The 17,073-nt window shown below is 48.7% G+C and overlaps 1 long non-coding RNA gene across 1 annotated transcript in view; it reads left to right on the top strand.

The window, feature by feature from the left end:
• Positions 1-3,096: 3,096 nt before the first annotated feature.
• The window catches only part of LOC140408499 (uncharacterized), a 33,984-nt gene continuing 20,007 nt past the window's right edge, over positions 3,097-17,073 (top strand). The window contains exons 1-2 of the long non-coding RNA XR_011940118.1: positions 3,097-3,173; positions 4,742-4,878. This is a non-coding gene — a long non-coding RNA (uncharacterized lncRNA). The remainder of the gene's footprint in view (positions 3,174-4,741; positions 4,879-17,073) is intronic.

Below are 17,073 nucleotides of genomic sequence, written 5' to 3' on the forward strand. Positions count from 1 at the left end.
GGGGGATGTATATTAGTTATCTTGGGGGAGTATATTGGGGGGGGGAGTATATTGGGGGATGAGTATATTGGGGGGGAGTATATTGGGGGGGGAGTATATTGGGGGGAGTAAATGGGGGGGAGTATATTGGGGGGGGGGGGAGTATATTGGGGGGGAGTATATTGGGGGGGGAGTATATTGGGGGGGGAGTATATTGGGGGGTGGGGGGAGTATATTGGGGGGGGGGAGTATATTGGGGGGGTTGGGAGTATATTGGGGGGGGGGGGAGTATATTGGGGGGGGGAGTATATTGGGGGGGGAGTATATTGGGGGGGGAGTATATTGGGGGGGGAGTATATTGGGGGGGAGTATATTGGGGGGGGAGGTATATTGGGGGGGGGAGTATATTGGGGGGAGTATATTGGGGGGGAGTATATTGGGGGGGAGTATATTGGGGGGGGGAGTTATTGGGGGGGGAGTATATTGGGGGGGGGAGTATATTGGGGGGGGAGTATATTGGGGGGAGTTATTTGGGGGGGAGTATATTGGGGGGGGAGTATATTGGGGGGGGGAGTATATTGGGGGAGTATATTGGGGGGGGGGAGGTATATTGGGGGGGGAGTATATTGGGGGGGGAGTATATTGGGGGGGGAGTATATTGGGGGGGGAGTATATTGGGGGGGGGAGTATATTGGGGGGGAGTATATTGGGGGGGGGAGTATATTGGGGGGGGGAGTATATTTGGGGGGGGGAGTATATTGGGGGGGGAGTATATTGGGGGGGGAGTATATTGGGGGGGGGGGAGTATATTGGGGGGGGGGAGTATATTGGGGGGGGGAGTATATTGGGGGGGGAGTATATTGGGGGGGGAGTATATTGGGGGGGGAGTATATTGGGGGGGGGGAGTATATTGGGGGGGGGAGTATATTGGGGGGGGAGTATATTGGGGGGGGAGTATATTGGGGGGGAGTATATGGGGGGGGAGTATATGGGGGGGGAGTATATGGGGGGGGTATATGGGGGGGAGTATATTGGGGGGGGATATATTGGGGGGGAGGTATATGGGGGGGGTATATGGGGGGGGTATATGGGGGGGGTATATGGGGGGGGTATATGGGGGGGTATATGGGGGGGTATATGGGGGGGTATATGGGGGGTATAGGGGGGGGTAATGGGGGGTATATGGGGGGGGGTATATGGGGGGGGGGGTATAGGGGGGGGAGTATATTGGGGGGGGGAGTATATTGGGGGGAGGGGGGAGTATATTGGGGGGGGAGTATATTGGGGGGAGTATATTGGGGGGGAGTATATTGGGGGGGGATATATTGGGGGGGGGTATATTGGGGGGGGGGTATATTGGGGGGGAGTATATTGGGGGGGGAGTATATTGGGGGGGGAGTATATTGGGGGGGGGAGTATATTGGGGGGGGGGAGTATATTGGGGGGTTGGGGAGTATATTGGGGGGGGGGGAGTATATTGGGGGGGGGGGGAGTATATTGGGGGGGAGTATATTGGGGGGGGGGGTGTATATTGGGGGGGGGGGAGTATATTGGGGGGGAGTATATTGGGGGGGGGGAGTATATTGGGGGGGGGGAGTATTTTGGGGGGTGGGAGTTATTGGGGGAGGGGGGGAGTATATTGGGGGGGGGAGTATATTGGGGGGGGAGTATATTGGGGGGGGGTATTTTGGGGGGGGAGTATATTGGGGGTGAGTATATTGGGGGGGGGAGTATATTGGGGGGGGAGTATATTGGGGGGGGGGGGGGAGTATATTGGGGGGGGGTGTATATTGGGGGGGGGGAGTATTTTGGGGGGGGGGAGTATTGGGGGGGGGAGTATATTGGGGGGAGTTATTGGGGGGGGAGTATATTGGGGGGGGAGTTTTTGGGGGGGGGAGTTATTGGGGGGGGTATATTGGGGGGGGGAGTATATTGGGGGGGGGTATATGGGGGGGTGTTGTTGGGGGGGGTGGGTGTGGGGGGGTATGTTTTTGGGTGTGTATTCGTTTCTATGATTTTATCTAATACTGATTTTTTTTATTGTTTTTTATTGTTTAATGGGGGGGGTTATGGGGGGGTTATGGGGGGGGGGTATGGGGGGGTATATGGGGGGGGGGGTATGTGGGGGGGTATGTTGGGGGGGGGGTATATGGGGGGGGGTATATGGGGGGGGGTGTATATTGGGGGGGGGTGTTATTGGGGGGGGAGTATATGGGGGGGGGTGTATTTGGGGGGGGGGGAGTGTATTGGGGGGTGTATATTGGGGGGGTATTTTGGGGGGGTGTATATTGGGGGGGGGGTATATTGGGGGGGGAGTATATTGGGGGGGGGTTTATTGGGGGGGGGTGTATTGGGGGGGGGGTTATTGGGGGGGGGTGTTGTGGGGGGGGGAGTATATTGGGGGGGAGTGTATTGGGGGGGAGTATTTGGGGGGGGAAGAGTATATGGGGGGGGGTATTTGGGGGGGGTGTATGGGGGGGGTTATGGGGGGGGGGGGTATATGGGGGGGGGGTATATGGGGGGGGTATATGGGGGGGGGTATTTGGGGGGGGGGAGTGTATATTGGGGGGGGGGAAGGTTATTGGGGGGGGGTGGTGTTGGGGGGGGTATATTGGGGGGGGAGTTTTTGGGGGGGTGTATATTGGGGGGGTGGGGTGTATTGGGGGGGGGTGTATTAGGGGGGGGGGGTGTTATTGGGGGGGGGGGGGGTATTGGGGGGGGGGGAGTTATTGGGGGGGGAGTATATTGGGGGGGGGTGTATATTGGGGGGGGGGTGTATTGGGGGGGGAGTATTTTGGGGGGGGGGAGTATATTGGGGGGGGGGGGAGTATATTGGGGGGGGGGGAGGTATATTGGGGGGGGGGAGTTATTGGGGGGGGGGGGGAGTATATTGGGGGGGGGGGGGAGTAATATTGGGGAAGAGACGAAGAGTGTATTGGGGGGGGAAAGAGACGAACAGTGTATGGGGGGGGAAGAGACGAAGAGTGTATGGGGGGGGGGGAAGAGACCAAGAGTGTATGGGGGGGGGGGAAGAGACGAAGAATGTATTGGGGAGGGGTGGGAAGAGACGAAGAGTGTATTGGGGGGGGTTTACGGAAGGTGGACAGTTTGGAATCTCCCTCGCCGTACAAAGACAGAGCGACATGGGGTGCAAGGAAACTATTTCCTTGGCTGAAATCTCAGCTCACAAAGAGGTACGTGTGAAAAATGGGAAAGCAATTGAAAATATATGGATCATATTTCCGGAGAGTGATTGATGTTTTTTTAATATCCATTATAAGAGTAGGAGAGAGTCCCACCTGCCTGTAGTAGTCGGGCACGGTGGGCCGACGGCGCCTATCGGACGGGAGCCACATTCCCATTATTAACGCACCAACACTTGGGTTTATTTACCTGTTGCGTCTTTCGGCCGGGTTCTTCATGACCGCCTGTCTGAAGCTGTTATCCACATAAGACGCCATGGTGCCGACCGCCGCCGGTGGGGGCCTGCCTGGGGTCTCGGGCCGGCTCTCGCCTCCCTCCGCGGCGTTGCTAACCGCCGCCTTGGCAATCCTCGAAGGGAAGGCGCCTGGGGTTGGCCGCACTCCGCCCGCTCCCAGCTCAGGCCCGAGCCCAGCCTCGGGCAGCTCGAGCGGCCGCAGCGACGTCACCGCGATCAGAAGCTTCTCTCGGCTTCTGGAATGTGAACGCCAGCCCGGCGCTGCCCTGGCAACCGCCACTGTCCGCGCGGCGCCAGCCGCTCCCGCTCAGCACAAAGCACCGGCTCTCCACAGCAGCAGCCAACCCTATCTGGCTCCCTGGGATCCTTCATAATCCATCAAATTCTTACTTTTACATAATCCAAAACAAAGAAAAATAACTTCGCTTCGTTGTCTTGTCCTCGACAGATTCTGGAAAAATCCGGCAAACTAAACAGCGGGTACTTTCTAAAAAAATGTTTTTTTAATGTTAAATAGTATTAACAAAGCACTCGTCTAACACTGGTGTCAAATTATTTCGTTTTTTGTTTAATTTCAATCGGATACGAACGACCTGAACTGGACGCTTTGTTTCATCACAAACTGAGAATCTCCTGGAGACCGGGGGAGGAGAGAGAAAAACTCCTGACAGAACTAAACTGGTTAAGAACTCACCCAGAAACTCTCTACCGCCTCCTCATTCCGATCATCCAGAGAGAAAAATCTAATTTGTTGTCTCCTCCCCAAACAGCCAGAGGGCAAAGGGGAAAAAAATACAACACATACCACAGAGATGAGAGGAAACATCACGAGGTGCTATAGTGTGACTTTAACCGTGAAAAAGTTAAAATCCAAAGCGCAAAAGTTGGACGGCCGAAAAGACTCATTAATGTTTCTGATAATCTGAAGCGTTAACCTGCCTTTATCTAAACTGATCCGTGTATTTCAACATTTTCTATTCGTTAATGGGGTTTGCAAACTTTTAACAAAACGTTGAAACTGCATATTTTCGATATAAGTTAAGCCAAATTGTAAGTGAAAATATTCTGAAATTGCAGAAGAATAAAGAAGAGTGGGTGTGGCAGTATCCATTAGGATGATGTTACTGTAAACCATACGTTCCAGGACTGAATCAATTCGGCTTTAATGGGGGATAGAGGACCGTTCGTTGCATGGTTGGGATTTTTTTTAAATAAAGTTCCAAAACATTGAAAAGGAGATATTAATTTTGTTAGTAAATTTTGTTGAAAGTTTTTTAAAGTTAAATGCAACATTTTAAATATTTTTCTGTCTCTTTCCCCCAGGTTTGAGTTCTCACTGATTTTGCAGACGTTTCTCACCATATCCCCCCAAAAATACCACGTGAAATTAGTGTTTCAGGTTGGAACATTCTCACAAATAACATCAAGGTTTCATAACACCTGTACATATGAAAGTTACGGTATGTTCTGTGCAAAATCCCATCGAAAGTGTGACAACTGTGAAGGATTGGCATTTTTAAAAATAAATTTAGAGTACCCAATTATTTTAATCCTATTGAGGGGCAATTTAGCGTTGCCAATCACCTAACCTGCACATCTTTGGGTTGTGGGGGTGAAACCCACACAGACACGAGGAGAATGTGCAAACTTCACACAGACAATGACCTGGGGCCGGGATCGAACCCGGGTCCTCAGCGCCGTAGGCAGCAGTGCTAACCACTGCACCACCGTGCCGCCAGGAATGGCATTAATGAAGAGTGCCTGCTGCTATTCCTTCACTACTGACCATAAAAGCCGGCCCGTTATGTGACATATTGCATTCAAAATTGTGTATCAATTCCTACCCTGTCAATTCCTACCCTAACGTGTTCCTTTTTTAACAGAAACTCAAAACTTTTCACTGCCCTCAGTCTTTCTACAAACTATAGCCACAGAAAGGTTTTCGTAATAGTGAGCCACGATAAGTAAAATGTGATATCGAATTTTGCAATTCTTAGGCAGCTAAAAAAGCACCGCTGTTAACTGACTCTCTCCAGGTACCAGACCCCAAGAGGGTGTTGGTGATCATGGACTTCCATGTATTGGGCCATGCTTATACTTGACAAAGTAAAGCATTTCCTTCTGCAGTTTCTGACTGACCAGGAGTCTCTCCTGCTCTTATTTTTTTTCTTTATTCTTTCCTGGGATGTGGCGGTCGCTGGCTGGCTAGCATTACTTGCCCATCCCTAATTGCTCCTTGAACTGATTGGCCATTCCAGAGGGCAATTAAATGCCTGTCAGAGGCATATTTGGAAGGATTTTCAGGTTGATAATCAACTTGTTTGGCCACATTATTAATGCACTTTCCATGGCCATCAAGGACCAGAGGGGAACTTGAACCCAGAACTACTGACTCGGATGTTACCCAATGCTTCACAAGACCCCCATTAACTGACATCCCAGAGTTACGTTTAAAAATTAATTTATCTAATCCTCATTGGATGCAGAAGTAGTGTCAGCAAACTGATGGGCCACTATTCAAGAAAGGGAAGAAGGACAAATCAAGAAACTACAGCCCAGTCACTCCAATATCAGTGTTGGGGAAGTTATTGCAAACCAAAAACAGGAACAAAGTGAACTTTCATTTGAAAAAGTATGGATGAATCGAGAACAGCAAGCATAGATTTGTTGAAGGTAAATTATGTCTGACTAACTTGATTGAATTCTTTGAATTTGCAGATAAGGTTGATCAAGATAACATCATAAATGTGTATATAGACATTTTGAAAGGCATTCAACAAAGTACCACACAAAGGTTTATCAAGACGATGGAAGTCCTTGGATTTAAGGGGAAAGCGGTAGTTGGATACAAAATTGGCCCAGTTTCAGGAAACAGAGAGTAGTGGATGAATGTTTTTCGCATTTATAAAAATGATTCCATGGGAAGTGAGCGTCGCTAGCTTGCATTATTGCCCATCCCTAAAGTGGTTTGCAGTAATCTTTCCCCAAGAATAACTTTTGGGTCTATTACTCTTTGCAATCTTCAAAAAAGGTCAAAACTCAGTTGCAGGGAATAGCATTATGAAGCTTGCAGATGATCTGAAACTTGGCAAAGTAGTAGGCCATGATGAGGATAGTTATTCTCCAGGACGACATAGACAGAATAATGAAACGGGCAGAGACATTGAAATGAGTAGATGAGCAGAGAGATCCTGGTGTTTTTTGAGCACAAATCCTTAAAAGCACAGCAAGTTGAAATGGTGGCCAAAAAGTACTTGGGTTAGTTGGGTTCAAGATTGAGGGATTAAATATTAAAGCAGAGAGATCTTGCTAGAAAGTTATAAATGACTGGTTGGGTCTTCGGTGTTGTGTTTTGAATAATTATAAGCACTACACTTCAGGAAACATGTAAAGCCATTAGAATGTCCAAAGATGGGCAGGTTAGATGGACCATAGAGTGTCCAAGGGATACAGAGGAGATTTTATTATCTGAAATAAGGGACTTCAGTTATGAGGATAGGTTGGAAAAGTTAGCACTGATCTCCTTGAAACACAAGTCGGTTAGTCTGGGAGCATTGTTAACGGCACCTCTGCCATTCTAGCTGGCTCAGTAGTCTGGGGGCATTATTAACGGCACCTCTGCCGTTCCTGCCGGCTCGGTACTCTACAAGCCCAGTAGTAGTGGCAGTCCTGAAGGTGTGGGGACAGTGGAGGCAGCGCATGGGGTTAGAGGGAGCGTCGGTGTGGGCACAGAAATGTGATAACCATCGGTTCACTCCAGAGGGGCTTGATGGGAGGGTTTCGGAGGAGGCAGCGGGTAGGCATCGAGAGATTTGGGGATCTCTTTATTGATCAGTGTTTCCCGAGCCTGGAGGAGGGGTTTGAGTTGCTAGGGGGAAATGGTGGTGAGGGATTTTGTGCGGAGACAGGTTTATAACTGCCCGCACTTGCTGCCCCAGGTGCTACAGGATAAGGTGGTGTCACGAACAGGAGTAGGAGAGGAGAAGGTACCAGAGATCTATAAGGAGCTGATGGAGTGGGAGGGAGCCCCAATAGGAGAGGTGAAGAGCTGAGTGGGGAGTTGGAGGCTGGATTTTGGGAGGAGGCCCTGAGGAGAGTTAATGCATCCTCGTTGTGCGCCAGGCTCAGCCTGATACAGTTTAAGGTGGTCCACAGGGCACACGTGACTGTGGACCGGATGAGCAGGTTCTTTGAGGAGGTGGAGGATAGTGTGGGCGTTATGCAGGGGGGTCCTGCGAACCATGTCCATATGTTTTGGGCATGTCCGAGGCTGAGGGGATTGCTGATGTCATGTCAGAGGTCTTAAAAGTGAGGGTGGTGCCGAGTCCAGAGGTGGCGATCTTTGGTGTATCGGAAGACACGGGAGCCCGGGGATGAGAAAGGCTGACGTCCTGGCCTTTGCCTCCCTGGTGGCCTGGAGATGGATCTTACTGTGTTGGAGGGGCTCGGAGCCCCCGAAGTCGGGGGTGTGGGTTAGCCACATGGCGGGGTTTCTTGGACTCGGAAAAAATTAAATTTGCCTTGAGGGGTTCGTTGCAGGGGTTTGCTCAGCGGTGGCAGCTGCTCATCGACTTCTTCGAGTAAAATTAAGCTGTCAGCAGGGGAGAAAGGTGGGGGGAGGGGAGTCATGGGAGAGATGAGTAAGGATAGGAGAACCAACAGAGGGATGGTTGGGGAAGGTGGCGTTTGTGTAAGCCATGTTGGCTGGGGTTTGTGCCCGGGAGGTTTGTTGGTTATATTGTTGTATTTTTGTTGAAATTTGATGTTTAAAATTGTTTAAATTATAAATGGCTCAAAATATTTTCTTTAAAAAAAAGAAACACAGCCGGTTAAGAGATGACTTCAACAGGATGATTCACCAGGATGTTGCCTGGGATGGAGTTTTCATTGGAGCAGAGAAGACTAAGGGGCGACCTGATCGAGGTGTACAAGATTATGAGGGGCATGGACAGGATAGGGAGCAGCTGTTCCCCTTAGCTGAAGGGGTTAGTCATGAAGGGACATGTTCAATGTGAGGGGCTGGACGTTTATGGGGGATGTGAGGAGAAACACTTTTACCTAGAGGGTATCTGGGATGGCCACATCCCAAATACAAAATGGACACCCGCAAAGAATGCAGGGAAAATTGGACAATGCTAAGAAACAAGCAGGTGCAAGCTCTGTTGATTAGAACCTTAAACTCTCAGACAGGACAGAAACTACCCAACAATCTACATACTAATGAGCCATCTCCAGGGACAAAAGGGAAACATTTAGATACACAATGTTAAGGCAGACTCCCCGGCGCCAGAAGAAGCTAAGACAAAGCAGACTGACAGTCACCAGGACACGCGCAGCGATCAGGGAACCACCCCTCTATTGGAGGAAAATCGATACAGAAGATTGGGAAAGACCCAATTAGTTGAGGCCAAGTTCAAGGCCCGCCCAAAAGCGCACAAAGCCCTTTTTAGTATAAAGGTTATCCCCAAGGGAGAAACGCCCTCCTTTGGCTTTGGCTCTCACCGAAGAGCGAGACCTGTCTAGCAGCTGCATCAGACCAAGTAAGTTCCAAGTCAACGCACCCTACGAGATAGACGCTCCTAGTTGCTACCCTGTAAACAGCTCAACCCAGCAGCCTCAGAACCGAGCAACGGCCATTGTTCCTCTGACTGAGTGGGCGCCCGAAGCTAAGTATAGGCTTTAGTAATAGTGGTAGTTTAGTTTGTAGAGTTTATGCATGAGTAGATTTGACTGTGTAAATAAATGAGCATTGCTTTTGAACTTACTAACTGGTGTATCGAGTCATTGATCAGTATTCGGTTCTGAACCTTGTGGCGGTGTCGAAAGATACCTGGCGACTCTTGAGCAAACGTGATTAAATAGAGCCAAATTAAGAGCCAACCAAAAGTTAGCAACAAGGGTGATGACAGTCTGGGATGCACTGCCTGAGAGGGTGGTAGAGGCGGATTGCCTCACATCCTGGCACATCATAACATTCAAAACTATGGGCCAAGTGCTGGCAAATGGGATTAGGTAGGTAAGTCAGGTGTTTTTCATGTGTCGGTGAAGACTCGATAAGCTAAAAGGGCCTCTTCTGTACTGTATTTTCTGTGGTTCTGTGACTTAGTATAGGTTTCAAGATGATCAAAAATTTGCTCGAGGGAATAGAAAAAAAATCCTCCTGCCTGATGGGTCAATAATTATAGGCCTAGATTTAAAATCATTGTTAAAAGATCTAGGGAGAGAAGAGGGTAATTGTTTTCAGAGTGTTACCTTGCTCTACCTTAAAAGGTGGTGGAAGTTTTTAACATTTTGTTATATATAATATATAAACCTCACTAATACTCAGAACATGCTAATACAGAGTATGCTGACTTCTAAAGAGATAAAAGGCAGGAGAACATTTCAGATATAACCTTGGTCAGAAACTGTCTTTTTTCCTCTTTTCATATTTTGAGCTAATGTGCTTTTTTATTTAAACTTTTCCATATGTCAATAAGTCACAGCATAGGGCCCCGTGATACATCTATTCATCTCTATGTCATGTGTTGTTTTTTTTCCCCCTTTGCCCTCTGGCTGTTTGGGAGGAGACAACAAATTAGACTTAGTTTTATCTGAGTACTCTGGGTGAGTGCTTTGTAAATTTAGTTCTATCAGGAGTTTTTATTTCCCCTCCTTGTCTCCTGGAGATTTTCGACCTGTAATAAAAAAAAGTCCTCAGTTAACTAAGGATAGGGAAGCACGGTGGCGCAGTGGTTAGCACTGCTGCCTCACGGCGCTAGGACCCGGGATCGATCACGGTACTGAATCACTGTCCGTCTGGAGTTTGCACATTCTATCCGTGTCTGTGTGAGTCTCACCCCCACAACCCAAAGATGTGCAGGCTAGGTCAGTGTTTTTCAAACTTTCTTTCCGGGGACCCATTTTTACCAACCAGCCAACCTTCGGGACCCTGCCCGGCCGACCTTCGCGACCCACGCCGGCCGACCTTCGCGACCCATGCGGGCCGGCCTTCTAGGCCCACGCCGGCTGACTTGCGCGACACACCATTTTCTCTTACCTTGTTTGTTGCTGACAAAAATGGAGGAAATGGTTTTGGGTTCCTTTGGCCCCAATGGTCCCTTTGTCCCCTCGAACTTGTAAAAAAAAAATGATGCGACCGTATTAAAAGACATGCAGCCGCACTGCGCATACGTGCCCGATCATTGATGCGCATGCGCATAGTTTTGCGTATGTGCACTGATGATACATAAAACAACACAAAGCAAAAAGAGTAACAGAAGAATCCTCCCCAACTCTGTAGCCATCTGGGATGGCCACTTCCAGAATACAAAACGGATGCACTTTAATTCACTTAAAGGGGTTGGGGGGTTTGTTGAAGTCCGAAAATAAGGAATCTGAATGTGTATACTGGAGTGCGGGAGGCTTTCCTCCGCCATTTCCTGAGTCGTAGGGTCTGAATGACACTGCAGAGAATCGCAATTACTAGTAGTGATTCTACAACGTAGGACAGGGAATACCAGGTGATGAACTTGTCACACCAGGTCAGTAAATGTTGCTATATTTATTTGGTTCTAAATATGGCGGTTAATATGGTCGCCTTCCTTAATCCTAATTATGTTTGCTTTAGAGTCGCCAGGTATCTTTCAGTACCGCCACAAGGTTCAAACCTGAATACTGATCAAAGAGTCAATACACCAGTTAGTTAATTCAAAGTCAATACTATTTATTTACACACACACTAATATTTACTCGTGCACAAAGTACTGCAAACTAAACTATCTCTAACACTAATGCCTATACTTAGCTTCGGGTGCCCATTCAGTCAGAGGAACAATGGCCGTTGTTCGGATCTGAGGTTGTTGGGTTCGAAGTGGTACAGGAGAACAGCTAAGGTCGTCTGTCTGGTAGCGAGCGTTGACCTTGGACTTACTTGCTTCTGGTGCAGCTGGTGGAAGAGTCCGCTTTGAGAGCCAATTCCAAGAGAGCGATTCTCTCTCGGGGCCTTCTTATACCTGAAGGGGTTTCGCGTGCTTTTGGGCGGGCCTTGAACTTGGTCCCAATTAATTGGGCCGTATCTTGATCACTCGTATTGATCTTGACCAATAAAGGGGTGGGTGCCCTGATGGCTGGGCGGGTCCTATGTGGCCATTGGCCTTGCTTTGTTTACGCTTTCGGTTTGGGGAACTGGCGCCTCGATGTCTGGAGCTAGATCGGTTGCTTGAGTGTCTTTCCTTTGTTCCCGGAGATGTTAATTGCCCTACAGTTTCAGTTGCGTCTGGGAGCTGTTTCTTCAATATGCATACAGGCTCTGTGCCTGCTTGGTTTCTTAACATTATCCATAGTTTCCTTCAGTCATTGCGATCATCCATTTTGTATTCTGGAAGTGGCCATCCCAGATGGCTACACTCCCTCCTTGTGATCCTCAACGTGAAGGATCAAATTACTGCATCTTCTTCGTTCTCCTCCGAAATCAGGCACCATAAGCAAGGACAGGCACTACACTACTCTGTCCTATGGATTGCAACTTTTACCTAATTTACTTTATGTACACACATCATTATAAAATTCTATGGGGCGCTATGACATTCAGGCATGCATTACACAAATAAAAACTGGATCCTCTAACTGTCCTTAATCTAAACTATCCTTAATCAATCAAAAGAATTTACAACATTTTAAATTCTTTTAAACTACAATAGCAGCAACACAGGTCTCTCTGGCTTGGCAGTCAAGCACAGAGTTTTACATTTCCTTTATTAGAATGAACAAACATACAAAAAAACAGATGTACTTTAATTCACTTAAAGGGGTTGGAGGGTTTGTTGAAGTTCGAAAATAGGGGATCTGAATGTGTATACCGGAGTGCGGGAGGCTTTCCTCCGCCATTTCCTGAGTCTAAGGGTCTGAACGACACAGCAGAGTATTGCAATTACTAGTAGTGATTCTACAACGTAGGACAGGGAATACCAGGTGAGGAACTTGTCACACCAGGTTGGTGTATCGGTTACTATCTCGGGGTACAGTGTATGGACGGGGTGGGAAACATTCACGGCCTGTGTGGTAGGGGTCAGGGGGGTAACGTCCGCGCGCAACTGGAGGGATCCCGCTAAGATCCAACTGTAGAGCATGATGGTTGTCTTCATCTTTTCTCCTTTCTTTCTTCCTCTTGAGGCTTCTGTGGTTCCGGGGTTCTATGGACACAAACATAATTTCTGTTATTATCTTGTTTAAGATCTCGATGTCTGTCTGTCTGTTCTTTATTGCCAATTAACCATTATAATTGGTCACCATCTGTGACTCCCTCATTTTTTTTTTAAACCAAATATTTGGGACAAGAGATCCGAGAAAAATACTGACACAGCGCGAGCAGTCTCGCAGCCTGTGTGGGCGATGCGGTGAATATACCATCCCTGTGTTTGAGGATGTAAATAGCATATGGAAAGCAACCTAAGGGTCGCCGTAAAACAAACAAAAGAGCTTTGAACTAAAAGTTCCAAATGGGGTGCGTGTGGGCCGCGGCGGGGCACGAATGGGTGGAATCCCCGGTGACCAGTGCTGTATATGCACTACCCGAGCGTAGCTGACCAGATGGGGGTCCTCAGGCAGGGCGGGGATTAATGCTGTTACTCCACTGCCTGAGTGACCGGGCAAGAACGGTAAGAATTTGTGATCGTCGTGGGGGTTGCCTTTTGTGGCTACCTTCAAAACAGAAGAGTAGCTATGATCGGTTGTCTGCGGACAAACTAGTTCCTTTAACTGCCAGCGGGCGTTAAAAGAGTGGTTGCGTGGGGCCATGAAAAACCTTAAGTGGACAAACAACATTCAACATTTACAGTAACAAACATTTAACGTAACACACAAACATAACAAAAGTCGCGCAGGTTCCATCAAAAGGACACCGTAAATCACATTTGGCTTGGGGTGTAACTAGCATATGTGTAGTGTAACCGAAGAAGAGAGGAAGGAGGAGAGAAACAAAAATGAAGTGGCATTGCTGAGGTGTCCCTGCCATGAGAAGTGGCGGGTAAGTGCTCACAGTTTGCATGGGGCAGCTGGGACCTTGTAGCTGCTGTGGTTGGTGTTCTCTTTCATATCGGGGGGCTAGTCTAGCTGGTGGTGGGAGTCTCCTGCAATCTCGGGCGAAGTGTCCTGACTGCCCACAGTTGTAACATGACCCCTGGGGCACGTAAGGTGGAGCAGGCTCTCTGGTGCATTGCTCCCTTGGGTATGGTTCTCTAGGTGGGGGGTTGGGTGTTGGTATCGTTGCTGGTTCGGGGGGGCATTGGTGTGCTGATTCCGTTGCTGTTTCGGGGGCGCTTGACATTCTCGTGCGTAATGTCCTAACTGTCCACAATTGTAAAATTCTTGGGATTTAGGCTGCTGTGGGCTGTTTCTTCCCTCATTTACCCATGCAGGGTTCTGGTGCTTCCTAACTGGATGCATGTTCGCATCTGCCTGCTCTTCCTCTGCTCTACCATAAGCTGATTTACCTTGAACGGACTGTTCCCAAGCACGGGACAAACTCTTTAAAACCCATTTCTCATTGTGGGCCTCGTCTGAGGGGTCGTAATTTGCGCAAGCTCTCTGTCCTGCTTCTGTTGAATGAGAGACTAGGATGCGGGTCCATTTGGCCATATTGTCTGGGGTCAAATGGGCACGGGCTTAACTCTCCAAACACCGCCGTAAAATGAATCCACAAGCGTCCAGCAAACGCTGTGGGGTGCTCTGTCTTTTTCTGCCTACATTTGTTTTGGCCTTCTACGAGGGCTCCTTTGTTGTAGCCGATCGCATCTAGGATCGCTGTATGCATTTCTTGGAGGGTGCCTCCTCCTACGTTTTGTGGGTCGGGAAGGGCTGCCACGACTGACGGGTCGAGGCTCAGAACTGTGAGCTTCACTTGCTCTTTTTCATCCAGGCAGTACATGGTTGCCTGTTGTTTTACTCTTGCAAAGTAATGGTGGGGGTCCGATGTGGGTAGGAACGGTGTAATCTTGTCGCACGCGTCCCTTAATTGAGTGACGGTTAATGGGGTGGTGTATAGAAAATCTGGGTCTCCTTCTGTTGTGGCCCTGCACTGTGTGGTGACAGGGTTTATAGGATTGTGTTCTGCCTGTGCAGTCGGGGGTGGGGGTGCTTTTCGTTTTTGTGGTTTGTCCTGTGTACATGTTCCATGTACATATCTTATGGGCAGTCCCATTTAACTCCTGCCAGTCGGGGCAATTTTCTTGGTCTAATTGGGATCCAAACATGTCCTGAAACCCATTTTGGACAGAAAGCAGAGATTGCAGTTCTGCAATTTTCTTCAGGCATTTTGCGTGATCCACTGAGCTCTGCCTTTGTTCCATCGTGGAAGTGTGGAGTGCTCGTAGGGCTATTTTAAATTGTTACATTGCTTCTGTAACTGCTCAACTTGGTGTTCCCTTTCCTCTCTTACCAACACCGCGCGTTGCGTGTCTTGGTAGGCCTTATCGTATTGCAAATGAAAGCTGCTTAAATGGGCAAGACAAGATTGGTGTGCCCGTTTGACATCAGCCATCTCCTTGTCCTTCGCCGCTATCTGCTCTCTCAGTTCCCTGTTTTCTTTCTCATATTCACTCGCGTCTCCTTCACTATTCTTGTCTCTCTCCTCAATCTCTCTACGGAGCGTCCTAGCGACCGCCTCTGTGCCTCGCAATTCTTCCAAGCAAGACACGATTGCCATCGACTTGCGAGCTTTCCCTAAGCTCTTCATATGGATCTCTGTCAGGTTCTCCCACCAAGTTTCTCTATACTTCCGGGACCTGTTTCATTGTTCGCGCAGAATTCGCTCCAAAGGAGCCATCCTTTCCCTTTGATGTATTTTCTGATCTCCTCTTCCCATACGGGACACTGTCCTACTCTACTGGTCGCTGCGAGCTCAAATTCTTGGGGGTTCATAAGGCGTTCCATTGCCTTCATTGCCATTTTTATCGCTATCTCTGGGGTCTCTACCGAATTTAGAACAGGGGGTGATAAAGTGGTGATGTAACACGGGTACGGCATACGCTAATTTCTGGCCTACAAAACACCCGACAGTTTTACGCAACAAAATCTCTCAGGTTTACCTTGTATCCCTGTTAGTACGCATGCATTAACACACTTCCGAATCTTGGAGGTTTGATCAGTATTGTTCTTACACTTGTGGGTTTTCTGTTTCCAATTGGTTCTAATTCAAATTTGGGTTCTCTCGGAGTGACTAGGCCACTTCTAGGTCGAGTGCCGTCAGATGTTGCCAGTAAATGTTGCTATATTTATTTGGTTCTAAATATGGCGGTCAATATGGTCGCCTTCCTTAATCCTAATTATGTTTGCTTTAGAGTCGCCAGGTATCTTTCGATACCGCCACAAGGTTCAAACCCGAATACTAATCAAAGAGCCAATACACCAGTTAGTTCAAAGTCAATACTATTTATTTACACACACAGTAATATCTACTCATGCACAAAGTACTGCAAACTAAGCTATCTCTAACGCTAACGCCTATACTTAGCTTCGGGTGCCCATTCAATCAGAGGAACAATGGCCGTTGTTCGGATCTGAGGTTGTTGGGTTCGAAGTGGCACAGGAGAACAGCTAAGGTCGTCCGTCTGGTAGCGAGCGTTGACCTTGGACTTGCTTGCTTCTGGTGCAGCTGGTGGATGGGTCCCTCCGCTTTGAGAGCCAATTCCAAGAGAGCGATTCTCTCTCGGGGCCTTCTTCTTATACCTGAAGGGTTTCGCGCACTTTTGGGCGGGCCTTGAACTTGGCCCCAATTAATTGGGCCGTATCTTGATCACTCGTATTGATCTTGACCAATAAAGGGGTGGGTGCCCTGATGGCTGGGTGGGTCCTAGGTGGCCGTTGGCCTTGTTTTGTTTACGCTTTTGGTATGGGGAACTGGCGCCGCGGTGTCTGGAGCTAGATCGGTTGCTTGAGTGTCTTTCCTTTGTTCCCGGAGATGGGCCATCAATATGTTAATTGCCCTACAGTTTCAGTTTTGTCTGGGAGCTGTTTCTTCAATATGCATACAGGCTCTGTGCCTGCTTGCTTTCGTAACATTGTCCATAGTTACCTTTAGTCATTGCGATCATCCATTTTGTATTCTGGAAGTGGCCATCCCAGATGGCTACATCTCTACCAACCAACACACATGACTCAAAGAATAACTATTCCTATCCCTCTCCCAAACTGCCCCTCCTCTGAGCAGCTGACGGTGACCAACACTTTAAAGTGAAGAATAAACAGACCCCATCTCTTATGGAACCCTTCAATTGGCCCCCTCAAGGTGAACTTAACCTTCTCTAGATACAGATGCTCCATCAGGTGCCCCAGCCACACTGAGGCACAGGGCAGAGAAGCTGACCTCCACCTCAACAGGACGTGCCTCGGAGCAATCAGTGAGGTAAAGGTTAAAACATCCACCCCCGTCAGCAGCTCTGTCAGGTCTGACATCCCAAATATGGCCATTTAAGGGGACTGTGCTCCAAGTCCAAGTGCAAGATCGCCAACTTGCTGCTGAAAAAAGACCCCCAAAATTTCTCCAACTTCGGACAGAATCAGAGCATATGTCCATGATTGGCCGGGCCTCTCGCACTCTACCCGCAAGTGCCCTCCACCCCCTCAAACAAACGGCTCATCCTTGACCTCATCAGGTGCACCCTGTGCGCCACCTTTAG

Source organism: Scyliorhinus torazame, chromosome 3 (genome assembly GCF_047496885.1).
Source record: "Scyliorhinus torazame isolate Kashiwa2021f chromosome 3, sScyTor2.1, whole genome shotgun sequence".
Lineage (NCBI taxonomy): Eukaryota > Metazoa > Chordata > Chondrichthyes > Carcharhiniformes > Scyliorhinidae > Scyliorhinus > Scyliorhinus torazame.